The following is a 13,371-nucleotide window of genomic DNA, read 5'->3' on the forward strand; positions in this document are numbered from 1 at the left end:
GGGAAACTCCTCTCTAAATGGGAAGGTCCTTACGTTATCGAGGAGGTCTATCATTCCGGTGCCATAAAAATCAACAACTTCGAAGGATCAAATCCGAAGGTGGTGAACGGTCAAAGAATCAAACATTATATTTCCGGTAATCCCATAAATGTTGAAACTAATGTTATTGAAACTGTAACCCCGGAGGAGTACATAAGGGACACTTTCCAGAACGTTTTAGACTCCAAAAAGGAATAGGTATGTGGTACGGTAATTAAACCGACTCTAAAACAGTTCTAATAGCAATTTTTCTCCATTTTGGAATATTTAAGAAAATAGGAAAATAAGAAATAGTCCGAAAGGGACACGAGGCATCCACGAGGGTGGGGGGCGCACCCTACCCCCATGAGCGCGCCCCCTGCCTCGTGGGCACCTCGTGTGCTCTCCGGACTCCGTTTTCTTGCACGATACTTCTTTTGGTCGGTAAAAATTCATCATATAATCTTCAAATTTTTAGAATCCTCAAATTCTAAAAGGAAAAAAGATATGCTCAAATTTCAGTTTTTTTTTTAATTTTGGTCAAACTATGGTCAAACTACTTATTCAAGAAATATTAGTGTTACTAAATAATTATTCAAGAATATTAGTGTTACTAAATAATTATTTTAGTTTTTTGAATTTTGGTCAAATCTGGTAAACTATGGTCAAACTACTTATTCAAGAAATATTAGTGTTACTAAATAATTACTGTTTTTTAGAATAATAGTTTCAAACTCAAACGGTGAAACGTGTGACCTAATGCTCAAGCTAAACTCCAGAGGGTTAATAGGATTGATAGCTTACATTTATCAGGAAAACAACAAGTGCAGACTTGGAAAGTAGGGGGAATAGAACTCTGAAGTTAAGCGTGCTCAGGCTGGGGTAGTGAGAGGATGGGTGACCGGCCGGGAGAGGATGGGTGACCGGCCGGGAAGTTAGACGATTTGGAATCAGTGATCCATACTTGAGCAGTTAAGAGGAGTGATTAGAGACTAAATCATCAAATAATTCAGAAAATCGAAAAAAAATCAAAAAAATCCAAAATTTTCAAAAAAAAACCTTTAGTACCGGTTCCCGGTACTAAAGGTCCCCCATACCACGGCGCGACCTCACGCCACGTGGTGGGCCTTTAGTGGCGGTTCGTGCCGAACCGGTACTAAAGGGGGGGCTTTAGTCTCCATCCTTTAGTGCCAGTTGCAGAACCGGTACTAAAGGCCCTTATGAACCGGTAATAAAGCTCCATTTTCTACTAGTGGCGGCTGGCTAATGCGTGGGTCGGTCTTGTACTTAGCTACTTAATTTGAAGAAGATGAATGAGAATAGCAGGGCGTGAGGGCTGGGCAAAGATGTAGCATTTGTGTCACCAAGGAAGAGAGCTCTCGGCAAAGCTGGTGCTGGTTTCTTCCTTGGCGTGCGTGTGTATGTGTAGAGTTTCACCCGGCGTGTGTGTGTTCTTGTGTGAGAGAAACCAAGAGATAGAGAGAGAGAGTTGTGCGAGGCAGCTCGAGGAAGAAGAAGAAGGGGCGCTGCAAGGAGACAATATCATGTGGAACCACATATTGAGTGGAATCGTGGAAACCTGAGCTCAGCCCGTTGGATGCTATTTGTATGGACCAGATAGAATCATAACTGCTATGCCCTATTTGAAAAAAAAACGCCCGCAACCAGGGATGCTATTTTACGTGTACCCCCTCAGGTCTAACAAGTAATCACAGCGTACCTCCGTGCCCTTTATTTTCACCTTTTTGTCGGCCAAGTAGGATTTGTAAGCCATGCGCTGTGCCTATACTTCACCAAACATGCGTGACGTGTACGTTTCGATTTAAAATGGAAAACTAGCTGTAGGAAGCTACTCCCTCCGTTCCTAAATATAAGTCTTTGGAGAGATTCCACTATGGACCACATACGGAGCAAAATGAGTAAATCTATACTCTAAAATGCATCTAGATACATCTGTATGTTGTCCATAGTGAAAATCTCTATAAAGACTTACATTTAGGAACGGAGGGAGTAGTACAGTAATTGCTACCAGTCTCCTAACAGAACTGTACCAACAAAATCACATCTGGGGAACCAAAAGACAGTCAATGCACAGACCAGACAACAGAAAACTGAAGGAAGCTAATTTTAATATAGTCTACTAACAGAATTCACTTGCAGTAATGCATCACTTCAACAACACATACATTAGGCAAATGTTCCAACCGCATTATGCTAGGGAATTTTATTACAAGATAGACCTATCACTAGCTGAACAGCCATAGTAAAATTCTCACACTTATACATCAGACACTGAGCAGACAACTCGAATACACAAGCAGAAGAACGTATCAGTGCACTACTACGACTCCAAACAACAGTCTTTTTTTCTTGGAACATGCATAAGTCTTTACTGCCACCAGCAAACCTGAAAAATAAGAGTTGAACTTTTTATACATAATACATTAAAACGAATTTAACAACAATCAATGAAAATAGATACAGCAGTGCATGTCATCTTTATTAGCAAGACTTGTTTTTTAGAATTATTTTCCAAACCAGTTCCTTTCTTATTTCCCGTCGCACTACACAAATAAATATGCATACAACCACCATCATAATGTACAACATTATCAAATCGGCATGATAGGAGCTCCCTGCTGCTGCATTAAGGGTGTGTTTTTGGGGTTGCAATTTTCACAGTTGTAGCTACTGTAACTCTAAATGACTCGATTAAGAGCTGTTTTCGCTGCATATGAGTAGTGTTCACAGAATTTTAACTGAAATTACAAACTTATGAGAGTCTAGGCAATGTATTTAAACGAGTTTCACATATAATTTGCTGACTAAAAAATAAATCATCTATTGTTGATGCTGATTTAAATGAAACATCTGAATTGTTAGTTAATCATCTATGACTACCACTGAATTTTTTTAGCAACCCACGAATAGTCATAGATGTGTATAACAGTAACACACAAAAATTAGGAGCAAATGAATTATACCTCGCAATTTCTTCAAGACGAAAATCTGGACTCAAGGGAAATCAGCAGCTGCAGGCAAGATGCCACTACCTCATTACCTCTTCTAGTTCCTTGAAATGATGTGCTGATCTTGGAGGAGACAGACAAATGAGCCACGTCCTTGTCCCCTCCTCTGTTTGCTTGGCAAACCCAACCCAATCTAGAGAAGAGGGATCTACTCGATGAGCCACGGGACAAAGAAGCACGGGGCCAAAGCACAGAAGACGAGCACTTCAAATGCTCATACCTTGGAATTAGATCTAGTATGACGTCGATGGGGAATGCTCGGAGGACTGACACTGTTGGCCGGAGGGAGACGAATCAGAAGCGCCGCTCGCTGGCCCTGCCCGGAACGCCACTCGCCGGCCCTTCCCGAAACGCTCGGAGGAGGACTCGCCGGAGGGAAGCATCGTCTCCCAACAAGTCTCCTAAACCCAGCGAAAGAATTTCGAATCAGGATGGTTTTTTCTTTCGAATCGGGATGATAGCTCCATGGGGAAAGGCACAGGACGGCTCAGCCGCCATGGAATGTTTCTGTACCTAAGGTATCAATTTGCAAATTGTACTTCTTTCCATCTCACAACGTACGCATCCAATCCAACGGCACACGCTTGGGTTTCCATGTTTCCTCTGAATGTAAGGTTTTCACTAGATATGTTCTCCGCTGCGAGAAGGCGGCGCCAACAATTGGCATCAGAGCCAGGTCGATCCGTGGCGGTGACTACGGTGCCGGCGGCTATGGTCGCTGGCGTGGTGGTGGCGGAGGCAATGGCTGCGACGGCGGCGACGCAGTGGACTCCATGTGAGATGGAGGACGCCAACGCGAGGTGATGGCTGGCGGCGGCGCGATGCCGCTGGTGGCCGGTTGCGGTGCGATGCCGCGAGGTGATGATGGTGTGGTGATCGGCGTTGTGAAGGCACCGTCCACGACAAGAGGTGGCCGCTGCGTGTGGCGGGACGATGTGGTGTCCGGCGCTGCGACGGCGTCGACCATGAGAAGATGGTGCACGGTGGTGTCCGGCGCTGCGACGGCGTCGTCCTCGGCAAGGAGAAGTCGCTACATTCGGCAAGTGGTTGCGGGTGGTCCGCATTGGAGATTGGAGAATCAAGATTAACGGGGGAAATGTTAGCTTTAATCTTGATTCATGTATCCGCATATTTAGTTTTATTATGTGCATGTAGTTTAGATGGTAGTAGGGTGATGTAGGCTAGTGAAGCTTTGGTTGTGCGTGAAGAAGACGAGATGCCGGGCTGCCGTGTGATGCGGCGAGCACGGCGAGATGCTGATGATGCTGTGAGATACGGCAAGGTTGCGAGAAGCGGCAAGGCGCGACGAAAGCTGAAGTGTGACGGGCTAAAGTATGATCAAGCCGAGTCAGGCGATGTGGCAAGTTCTGGTCGTGTGCTTGGATGGGTTCCCCGCATGTTATTGTTGGTTAGCTAGCTTCATGTGAGTTTGTTAGCACAGGAATAGGAGTGGAGGGCAACGTGCATGTAGATATAGTTTTTTTTTTTTTTTGAGAATCGCATGTAGATATAGTTAGTTGTGATTAGTGGCCTAGTGCATTGGCTAGTGGGCGTTAGCGGCCCGAGAGTGGTGGCTGGCTAATGCGTGGGTCGGTCTTGTACTTAGCTATTTAAGTTGAAGAAGATGAATGAGAAAAGCAGGCCGTGAGGGCTGGGCAAAGATGTAGCATTTGTGTCACCAAGGGAGAGAGCTCTCGGCAAAGCTGGTGCTAGTTTCTTCCTTGGTGTGTGTGTGTATGTGTAGAGTTTCACCCTGTGTGCGTGTGTTCTTGTGTGAGAGAAACCAAGAGATAGAGAGAGAGAGAGTTGTGCGAGGCAGCTCGAGGAAGAAGAAGGGGCGCTGCGAGAAGGCGGCGCCAACAACCCGGACCTCATTCTGCCACAGGTGGTCAACGACAACGAGGCCCAAGTGGTCGCCCTCACCGCCACCAACTTCTCCTCCTTCCTCGCCGTCCGCTGCCACATCGTGGTCGATTTCTACGCATCCTGGTGCTACTGGTCACGCAAACTCGCCCATGAATATGCCGCGGCCGCGTTGCACCTGGCGGACAAGGGGCTCGATGTCGCACTCGCCAAGGTTGACGCCACTCATGGGCAAGATGACTAAAACTCTGTTTTCCGCAACAATGGAGCGAGCAACAGACTTGTTGGAAATAATACATACTGATGTATGCGGTCCGATGAGTGTTGATGCTCGCGGCGGGTATCGTTATTTTCTAACCTTCACAGATGATTTGAGCAGATATGAGTATATCTACTTGATGAAATATAAGTCTGAAACATTTGAAAAGTTTAAAGAATTTCAGAGTGAAGAGAAAAATCATCGTAACAAGAAAATAAAGTTTCTACGTCTGATCGTGGAGGAGAATATTTGAGTTACAAGTTTGGTCTTCATTTGAAACAGTGCGGAATAGTTTCGCAACTCACGTCACCCGAAACACCACAGCGTAATGGTGTGTCCGAACATCGTAATCGTACTTTATTAGATATGGTGTGGTGTGATCTATGATGTCTCTTACTGATTTACCGCTATCGTTTTGGGGTTATGCTTTACAGACAGCTGCATTCACGTTAAATAGGGCACCATCTAAATCCGTTGAGACGACACCTTATGAATTGTGGTTTGGCAAGAAACCCAAGTTGTCATTTCTTAAAGTTTGGGGCTGCAATGCTTATGTGAAAAAGTTTCAACCTAATAAGCTCGAACCCAAATCGGAGAAATGTGTCTTCATAGGATACCCAAAGGAGACTGTTGAGAACACCTTCTATCACAGATCCGAAGGCAAGATATTCGTTGCTAAGAATGGATCCTTTCTAGAGAAGGAGTTTCTCTCGAAAGAAGTGAGTGGGAGGAAAGTAGAACTTGATGAGGTAATTGTACCTTCTTCCGAGTTGGAAAGTAGTACATCACATAAGTAAGTTCCAGTGATTCCTACACCAACTAGTGAGGATGCTAATGATGATGATCATGAAACTTCTGATCAAGTTACTACCAAACATCATAGGTCAACCAGAGTAAGATCCGCATCAGAGTGGTACGGTAATCCTGCTCTGAAGGTCATGTTACTTGACCATGATGAACCTACGAACTATGAGGAAGCGATGATGAGCCCAGATTCCGCAAAATTGCTTGAGGCCATGAAATCTGAGATGGGATCCATGTATGAGAACAAAATGGGGACTTTGGTTGACTTGTCCGATGATCGACTTTGGTTTAACAAGGTTATTTTTTGGAGGAAATAATTATCATGCACCTCCTGCCACTAATCCACCACCTCTTTGTCCATTTTTGAGCAGGAATACGAGACGCGAGACATGAAACGCCAAATTCGTGCTTGTTTAATGTTACATAGCGAACTGTTGAAAATTATCCCTCCTGTTGGGTAAGCAGAGGCACAGTTGTGTGGACTCTTGTGCCCGTCAGATTCGGCATCCGGAATGGACATGAGAGACTATCATGCTGACACGCCGGGAAGCAGCCTCGCCGTCATATGGGCCGAAACACAACTGGCAGGGAACCAGATCCTGAAGGCACTGTGGGCCAAAGTTGTCTGCTTGGAAGTGCAGGCTCCCAAAAGAGAGCGTTGTGCCTTCAATACCACACCAGGTCGGCGGCAATGAAGTTGAGCGTAAGATACTATTACATTTAAAGTTACTCATAGACTAAGGCAAATAAATAGGCACAGATAGGAGGCACCTGTCCAAATATGTTAAAAAATAGTTTTGTGAAGGACCGAGAGGTTTTAAGTAATCTATTAGAATTACTCACAAACTAATGTAATCGATCTATATGTATGGTCCATGGATTTAGGTTTTAAGCAGTGTTTCTAGTATAAATGAAAGCTTCATGTGCACTTAGCATTCACTATATTTATTAATAACTCTATGAGTTTTGCCTTTAAGCAGATTTCTATGAGACTAGACATATTATTATCGCTTCCAAACATAACTCTGTTACTCCAGGATACAAAGTTCTCAATTGTTAAATGAAAGCTTCAAGTGCAGTTGACATAGTAAATATCCATTGAAGTTCTATGCGACGATGCAAATCTTGCAGTTGCAGAAGCCGAAGACCACACCATCGCACCAATAGTGCGTGATTTTATAATACCAACGATGTTGGCAATGATAGAGGCATTCGGACTTTATACATAATGTCATCCTGTCGCGCTTAATCTCACAGTTCTCTGTGCATCTCAAATACATTAAGGGTTAGACCATAATAGTGAGACATCAATTGTGACAACATACCATGTCAAACTATTGCATAATTGGTAACAAGTATTATTCCTCCACGGCATAGAAACAATGTGCTTCAACATCATATTTAAGAAAACTTCTAGTTATCCCATAAGAAACCTACTTCAGAAGAACAAAAGCTAGAACATACCTGCAGTCATACTGCTTCCTAACAACACAAGCATCACCATAAAACAAGCAATGGTAGACCGTTTGTCCATCCTTGAATGCCACACCTGACGAGGCCCAAGGAACGATATATAATGTCAAATGGATAAGGAACGAAGTATCTCATCTATAAGACTTAAAGGCAAATAAAGCTGCATCCAAAAGATGTCATGACCACGGATCGGCAGGTGGTCCCCACTAAGGCTAAAGGGATAGATGATCACAAATGGATATGGTCCAGCAAGCCATCTATAGACCTCTAAAAAGGGACATAATGAAATGCATGCAAGAGATAACATGACCAAAGAAAAACGAATTGTCTTGACTTGCATTTAATCTATTATATTTGAAAAGTACTAATCACCAAGTGTACAAAAAAATTTATTTAGTGCTGGGCCAAATTGTTGTTGGGACCACATGCCATGCTGGAGAGGATACCGTGGCCCCAGCGGATACCTGTGATGTCACCCTTTATTTATTTATTATCCAAAATTAGCCAAAAAGAATCCATGCACTTTCTATCATGGGTGTTACGACTCAGTAAATTTCACATGTAAAATTCATCCCAGTTGTAGATATCTCTGGTGGGCTGATGAGTTGTTCCTTCCACGAACGCATCTACCTCTGATTGTTACTCCTAGAGAGATTTATAGCATGATGATAGTAGTATGCCACACATATCCTGAATTTTTGTCGATAAAGCTTCTGTTCCAAACTGGTTTCAGTGAGGCGGTGTTGAGTATCGTGATTAGTTAAGAAATATGAGATGGACTAGGATTTGTTGTGACTTGTCTTGTATTCTAAATTGATCATGTACTCCTATATAAATGCCCACGAGGCTCAAGCAATAAACAATCGATTCTAATAGGTTTTTTCTCTCTCGCCGATCAATTGGTCGGTGATCTTTTTTGGTTCTTTGATCTAAGATCGAATTGAGTTGCCCGTCCGACGTTGTCTCACCGTGCGTCTCTACTCCAACATTGAGTCATGGCCTCCACAACTAGGGGTGGGCATTCGGTAGAAACCAAAAATTCGGTTTATACTATTCAGTTAATTTTCAAATTCGATTTACAAAAGTAGAAAATGAAATTAACAACCAAAAATGGCTAACCGAAATTTCGGTTAACCGCAAATTTGGTTCGCTTTTCAGTTTAAACCGAATATATACTTTGTTGCTTACAAGCTTACAACTCAGCTGTGATCGGTTAACCGCAAATTTGGTTCGGTTTTCAGTTTAAACCGAATATATAATTCGTTGCTTACAAGCTTACAACTCAGCTGTGATCAAACTCGTTTGTGCACGCCCACCCTCTTCTATAACTGAGCATGTTGTCCCTTGAGAGTACCTACACGATGTGGGACTAAACAAAGTCGCCGCACACCACCGGCTCTCAGAAGTAGGTTTTTTTTAGACAAAGAAGTACTGGTATTAGTTATTCCGTTTGAGGCTTCGGGCCATGCAATTGGTAAAAGGCCCATACATAGAACGCAAAAGGTTGGCTTAGCTCACACTGGGTCGTCTGTACTGGAGAACCCTATTTGGCGCTGCAGGCGCCCATTAATGTGTATTTTGCAAACGGGCGCCTGCAGCGCCCCGCGCTTGGCCGACCCATTCTAACATTTTCCTCTATTTTTCAAAAACGTCAATAAATGGCTTAGCTCACACTGGGTCGTCTATATGGGCGAACCCTATTTGGCGCTGCAGGCGCCCATTAATGTGTATTTTGCAAACGAGCGCCTGCAGCGCCCCGCGATGGGCCGACACATTCTAATATTTTCCTCTGTTTTTCGAAAACGTCAATAAATGCATGCACTAGAGTTCGAACCCGCAGCCCCTCCATTGCACCCACTCCGGTGTAACCACCGGGTCACCACCGCGATAGTGCAAAGATAGTTAGTTTTTCTTCTTTTATGTGTCATTCAGTTCCGTTTATTCTTTTTATTTTTTATTTTTTCTCATTCTTTTTTAGTTTTATTTAATGCATGTTTGTTAAAATTTGTGAACCTTTTTCTAAATATATGAAGTTTTTCTATCAATTTCTGAATTTTTTTCAAATTTGATCATTTTTTAAAATCGGTGAATTTGCAAAATTTCGCTGAACTTTTTTCAAATTGGATGAAATTTCTCTAAATTTCGACTAACTTTTCTCAATTTTGATGAACTTTATTCAAATTCACTGAACTTTTTTTTTCATTTTATGAACTTTTTAAAATTTTGATGAACTTTTAAATTCAATGAATTCTTTTTCCAAAATCCACAAACGTTTTTCAAATTCTTAATGAACTTTTTTTAAAGAACGATGAACTTTTATTCAAAATAGATGAACTTTTGTCAAAACGGATGAACTTTTTAAAAAAAATGAATATTTATTTTTCAAACTGTTTTCAAAATGATGAACTATTTTTCAAAATTGAAGAACTTTTTTTAAATCGATGAATTTTTCTAATTCACGAAAATTCTTTGAATTTGTGAACCTTTTTTTAGTTCGTGGTTTGTTTTTTAGTCTGTGAATTTTCAGATTTCTTTTTTAAATAACCTTTTTCTAATTTATATACGCAGTAAATAGTGTGGTTATACTTACTTCTTAAACAGATCGCGCCCTGATAATTCACTAGAGCCTGTTTGGTATAGTAGTTGGCAACACGTATTGCAGGTGGACGGCGTGACATCGAATCCTCACGGGAGCTAAATTTTTACTGTACGAAATCGGTTTTTCTTTTGGTTATAGGTTTCATACCGAACCGAGCAATTTAATTTCGATTATCATAAGGAAAAACCGAGTTTCACTGTACTAATAGCAAAAACCAAAAAATCGGTTTTTTCGGTTCTGTATCGGTATGGCATTTTGTTAGTCGGTTTTTATGCCCACCCCTGTCCACAACTCTCATCCATCCAGATCGGTTGTTGCACCCTTGAAGGAAATATGCCCTAGACGCAATAATAAAGTCTTTATTTTATATTTTCTTATTCATGATAAAGGTTTATTATTCATGCTAGAATTGTATTGATCGAAAACTTAAATACATGTGTGAGTACATAAACAAATATTGTGTCCCTAGTAAGCCTCTACTAGACTAGCTCGTTGATCAAAGATGCTTAAAATTTCCTAACCATAGACATGTGTTGTCATTTGATGTGATGGACAAGACCCATCCGTTAGCTTAGTATATTGATCGTTCAGTTTATTGCTATCGATTTCTTCATGTCAAATACATATTCCTTCGACTATGAGATTATGCAACTCCCGGATACCGGAGGAATACCTTGTGTGTTATCAAACGTCACAACGTAACTGGGCGATCATAAAGATGTTCTACAGGTATCTCCAAAGGTGTTTGTTGAGTTGGCATAGATCAAGATTAAGATTTGTCACTCCGAGTATCGGAGAGGTATCTCTGGGCCCTCTCGGCAATACACATCATAAGCTTGTAAGCAAACGATTAAGGAGTTAGTCACGAGGTGGTGTATTACAAAACGAGTAAAGAGACTTGCCGGTAACGAGATTGAACTAGGTATGAAGATACCGACGATCGAATCCCGGGCAACTAACATACCGATGGACAAAGTGAATTACGTATGTTGTCATAACGGTTCGACCGATAAAGATCTTCGTAGAATATCTAGGAGCCAATATGGGCAGGTTCCACTATTGGTTATTGACCGGAGAGGTGTCTCGGTCATGTCTACATAGTTCTCGAACTCGTAGGGTCCACACGCTTAACGTTCGTTGACGATATAGTGTTATATGAGTTATATGATTTGGTGACCGAATGTTGTTCGGAGTCCCGGATGAGATCACGGACATGATGAGGAGTCTCGAAATGATCGAGAGGTAAAGATTGATATATATGACGATGGTATTCGGACACCGAAAGTATTCCGAAGGGTACCGGGTACATATCGGATCACCGAAGGGGTTCCGGGCACCCCCGGCAAAAGATATGGGCCTTAAGGGCGAAGAGGGAAAACACACCAGCCACAAGGGGCTGGTGTGCCCCCTATATGGGCCGGCCAAAGGTGGAGAAGGAAAGGGGAAGGAGGAAAGGCAAGTGTGGAATAGGATTCCCACTTCCTTCTCTCCTCCCCCCCCCCCCCCCCCCCCCCCCTCTTTCCTTCCCCCTCTGACAAATATGGCAGGGGGGCGCGCCACTTGGGAGGACCCCACGTAGGATTCGTCCTACTTGGGGCGCCCTCCTGGCTGCTTCCTCCTCCCCCACCTATATATATGTGGGAGGGGCGCCTAGCACACCCAGACAATTGTTAGCCATGTGCGGTGCCCCCCTCCACCGTTTACACCCCCGGTCATATTTTCGTAGTGCTTCGGCGAAGCCCTGCAGAGATCACTTCACCATCACCGTCACCACGTCGTTGTGCTGGCAGAACTCATCTATTACCTCGACGTCTGCTGGATCAAGAAGGCGAGGGACGTCACCGAGCTGAACGTGTGCAGAACGCGGAGGTGTCGTACGTTCGGTACTATATCGGTTGGATCGCGAAGAAAGTTCGACTACATCAACCGCGTTGTGAAGCACTTCCACTTATGGTCTATGAGGGTATGTAGACACACTCTCCCCCTCGTTGCTATGCATCTCCATGAACAGATCATTGCGTGTGCGTAGAAATTTTTTTGTTTTCCATGATACGTTTCCCAACAACCCTGGCTTCACACATGCATCAGCGTGCCACTGTTCGCGGTCGATGCTTGGTCGTGCCGCGCCGCGTGGCCAAAGCACCCCGCGCGGGCATCCCTGATTGCTTGCGGTGTGGCCGGCCGCTTAAGCTGATACCTGGTGCAGCTGCGTACGTTGCGTCATGCATGCACATATAGCTACATGCACCCTTGCACCGTCCTGGACGAGCACATATTGGACTTCGAGAGCTGGATTCACTCTGCATCACCGCCGCATCCAGTGTACAGCGCCGGCGGCGGTCGTCATGTTCTCGAGTACAGTCAGTGGCGAAGCCCCGCTTCACCTGTGTAGTCGCTTGACTACACAGGATTCTGGCAAAGCCTAGACCACCGCGTATATGCACCTCGCCGCTAAATAATCAGGTTCTAGAGAATTACTACACGGACCCACTTGTTATCTATTGTATACATGAGAATTTGGCTGGCCGCCTGGCCCATTTAACAAAAGGAAGCCGTAATTAAACTTCCTTAACTGGTTGATCCTCATTCCCTCAAAAAAAAAAAAACTGGTTGATCCTCAAATCACGCACTACTCCTTTATTTTCACCAGCGAGTGTAATCCCTAATGGTGAATTGGGCACAACACCGTGGGGAGGAGCACGCCACCTCCGCTGCTCCGCTAGTATCCATCTTTCCAGAGACCGCAACACTGCACCTTTGGCGACTGACGAGGCCCTTCCTGTTTCATTTGTGTTTAAGATCTTCTTTCTCATCCAATTATCATATCATATTAAGAAATTTCAATTTTCATTACCTTAGAAAAAGCTTGTTTTGTCACTTGTTAGGTCTCAAGTCTGGCCATGGTAAACAGATAAATTTTGTCAAGAAGTGACAGAAGTAAAAATATCAGAGATAATCCAAGACTCCAATTTGAAAGAGGTTAGTGATCTTTGCAGAAAACTAGTTGGGAAAAAGGACACTGGTTTTCCTTTAGTATTTCTTTTGATGAAGCTCCTTGATTTTGGACAACAGTTGAGACTTGAGAGAGCATTTTCTGCAATGAAATTTAGCAAGTCTGATTTGGGTAATAGAATAGGTGATGGATTCTTGTATCATCGTCTCACAACCTATGTTAAAACTTATGTATTTCAGTCCATAGTATCGATGCTATTATGCATACATATCAAAATATTCATGATTAGATCAGAGGGTTATTATAGTAACTATGTTTGAAATGAAGTATGATCGTTTATGTTCCTGCTTGATTTGCCAAAAAAGAATCGTAA

Source organism: Triticum aestivum, chromosome 6D, assembly GCF_018294505.1.
Source record: "Triticum aestivum cultivar Chinese Spring chromosome 6D, IWGSC CS RefSeq v2.1, whole genome shotgun sequence".
Taxonomy (NCBI): Eukaryota; Viridiplantae; Streptophyta; class Magnoliopsida; order Poales; family Poaceae; genus Triticum; species Triticum aestivum.